Below are 3,378 nucleotides of genomic sequence, written 5' to 3' on the forward strand. Positions count from 1 at the left end.
ATAAACAGACAAAACAAAACAACACTAAACACAACATTTTACACTTGTGGCCACTTTCGTTCATCACAACAGACACATAAACAGACAAAAGGATTGATTTAAGACTTATTTATAAAAAATTGACAAGCGCTTTTAAATATTTAGCTAACATGTTTGTGAGAAGAAAAAAAAATTTTTTTGTAGAAAAACTTTTTTTTTAGTTTTGAGAAGTACTTAATGTAGATGGAGTGGAACTTTGCTGAAAATAAATTTTAAGGTTTAGATTTAACACAAAACATTTTTAAAACAATTTTAATTTGAAGTTTAAAACATTAAGTAAAATGGTTAATGAGCACTGTAGAAGGAGTCTTTACTCTGAAGTATGAAATCATTTGCTGTAAATGAATAGGTTTTCTTTAAATTGGTTTTGCAGTAGAATAGTAAGACAGCTGCAATAAAGTGTTAAAATTTTTATGATTAAACACAATAGCATGAACTATGATTATTAAAGGTATAAAAACTGATTTTAAAAAACAAACAACTGTTTTTACTATGAAGACTTTAAGTGAATAATTTGTAAAAAATATTATATACCAAATTAACTAAATGCTTAGATTATTATAAAATATAGTTAAAGACATCTGATACATTTACACACTTAGAACTTAAGACTAAAATTATATTTAATACTAGTTAATTTGCTTATAAAGTTTAGTTACTTTTATATATTACTTATAAAATTATATATAATATATTTTTCATTTATATTATTTTTTCACTGCGACACAAATATACAGATTTGTATAATGTGCTGATATTTTGAATGCACTTAAAATAATAGTTCTTTCAATGCAGAAATAAAGAACAACCATTGCTGTAGCACAAAGTTAAAACTAAGGGTACTATAAAGCACACCTAGGTGTTCACTGTGCATTAAATTAACTATATTGTTTAAAAAGGCTAACCACATTATTTTTCACATAATTTTGTAAATACTTTAAAAATTAAAATAAAACTTTTAATAGAAATATAAGACTTAAATTTAACACTTTTGTGTTCGTTTGGATTTTAAAACACAAAGAAGTTTTTCTTTTACCAACATTTTGTTATCTGTAAAGTGACAGAATTATGACCTTGCTTTAAAATTTTCTGAGAGCCATGAAAAAAAAATTTATTGCCTTTATCTTTCTGTTGCTTTTTAATGTTTTAATAATTACTTTACACTACTTAATGCACTAAACCTAATAACACATATTTGACGAAGTGTAGGGCTGACAAGGTGAAGCAGAGTTTTTCACTGATAACTTGGGGAGGGGCTAGCACAGTTAACAGCAGGAAGGTTAGAGGCAAATTATTTACAGTTAGCAGGGTGTAATGATATATAGGAAAAAAAAGCAATCTTTTAAGATTAATTACTAATTTATTGGAATTAGAGGGAATGGCAACTGAAGAGGGGAGTCTGGGTTGCAAAAGCACCATGGGGATCATGGTTTTATTAATTGATTTGAGAATATGCAAGAGATGCTACTTTTCAGATTTCTTTTGAATAACAAAGATTGGGTATTTCAAGGTGAATTGGAAGGCTTAAAGTGGGAGTGGCAGGGCTTGAGCTGGCTGTTTCCCAAGGCTGGCAGGAAAGAGGCTGAAGGAGGCTGAGGGCTGGTTTGAACAAAATGTACTTAGTAAAGGGTACATTAGGCTCAGAAGTTTTAACAGCAAAGTGTAGATATCGCAATGTTTTATGGCTTAGCAGATGATACTTTGTAATTATCCTGCTCACTGTGCCCTTAGAATTTTTTGTAGGCACTGCAGCAGTTTCTGTTTTATGGCACTCAGCCTGACTTTTATTAGTTTGTTCCTTTGAATTCTCAAGAGGGGGGGCTTGGCCGTGGAATTTAGTGGGCAGAGGACAGACAGCTATAGATTTAGGAGGGCGGGGGAAAGCCTGAAGGGCAGAAACTTGTGAATTAAGAGAAGCAGCCTGTTTTTGAAGGCTTAAGATTTGTTTAAGATTTTTAATTTGGCCAAGTAGTTTCATATCTATAGCTTTAAGAGGGGGAGCGGTGAGAGGAGGGAATCTGCCATGGTTAGGGACTGAGCGTTCTCCGCGGTGGAGGCTGCTGAGCAGGCGGGGGAAGACTTTCTCCATTAGGGAGAAAGACCGGAAAGGTAGCGCTGGTTTTTGAGCCAAGAGCATTATCAAGTTTGTTAGAGAGGTGAGAGACCATGGATGTAATTGTTGTGAGTTGGGAGCTTAAGTCAGAAAAAAGGGGGGGGGAGGAGAAAGCAGCAACAGTTTGTTGCCGGTGTGGGGGAGCTGCTGGAATGCCAGCTCTGGGGAGCGACTTCCAGGCACAGAGGGCAGCAAGAGCCATGTTGGCAAGCTGGGACCTGGAAAGTGTGTGCTGTACCTTTAAGGTATGAAAAGAGGCGAGGCCAGCTATAAGAGCTTAGAGATCAGGATTCCTGCCTATCTGCAAGGGCTTTGCAGCGGAAAAAAAAAGTTAACTTCCCAAGAGACAAAGAGTTCAGCTTTTAGATTCTAAGCAGGAGAGCGTGTAAGGGGCTTGGGGGCCATAGGAGGTTACGGCTTGAAACGGCTCTTTGAGGCTTTTCCAATTAAAGGCTTTGTATTGTTGCAATTGCTGGCTAAGGAGGGGAGGGTGGTGAAACAGGGACGGAGCTGAAGCTAGGGAAGTGAAGGGCTGTTTAGGATTTTGCACAGAGGGTGCAGCGGCCTCTTCTGTAGGGGTCTGGGTGCATAGAGCAGAAGCATGGACAGAAGTAAGGGAGGGATATAAATGAGAAGCATTAGAGAGATCTTTAAGAGCATTAGTTACTTTGGAGACAAAGGTAGAAGAATCAGTGGTGGAGGGAGGACAAGGGGAAGTATTCTCAGAGGGAGAAGGGAGATGAGAGACAGAATTAGAACGAGAGGGAGTCCTGGAACACTCACGGGAGACTTGTTGTACATGAGATTCAACGGCATGGATGATGTCTTTGGCGGTTCCGGCATTTTTAGTTACAATGATATCTCTTAACAGGCTCCAATATTGGAACATAATTTTTTCCTTCTGTGAATCATCATTATTTACAAAATAATCACTCATTTCATGTCCTACTTTGTCCCAAGTGGACGCAACAATTTCTGGACAGGTAATAATAAACCAATGACATACATTATGAATAAACATAAGAAAATTACAAATATTCTTTTTTGGTAACCTCTATATGTCTGGCTTTCAACTCAGACTGTATATATTTAATGAATTTAAGTTCAGTACTCAACGAAACACCCATGGAAGTGAAGCCAACGGGCGAAGCCCCAAGAGCCAATCAGGGGCGGTGATCAGAACGACTGAAAAAACTGCAGTTTAAATATTTGATTAAGGCTAACTC

At 36.7% G+C, this 3,378-nt stretch overlaps 1 non-coding gene across 1 annotated transcript; it reads right to left on the bottom strand.

Annotated features, from left to right (window-relative positions):
- Window positions 1-783: 783 nt before the first annotated feature.
- Window positions 784-913, bottom strand: LOC126005027 (small nucleolar RNA SNORA22). Its single transcript, XR_007494212.1, has one exon. It is a non-coding gene; the product is annotated as a small nucleolar RNA SNORA22 (small nucleolar RNA).
- Between the last annotated feature and the right edge of the window lie 2,465 nt (window positions 914-3,378).

Source organism: Suncus etruscus, chromosome 3 (assembly GCF_024139225.1).
Source record: "Suncus etruscus isolate mSunEtr1 chromosome 3, mSunEtr1.pri.cur, whole genome shotgun sequence".
NCBI classification, from domain to species: Eukaryota; Metazoa; Chordata; class Mammalia; order Eulipotyphla; family Soricidae; genus Suncus; species Suncus etruscus.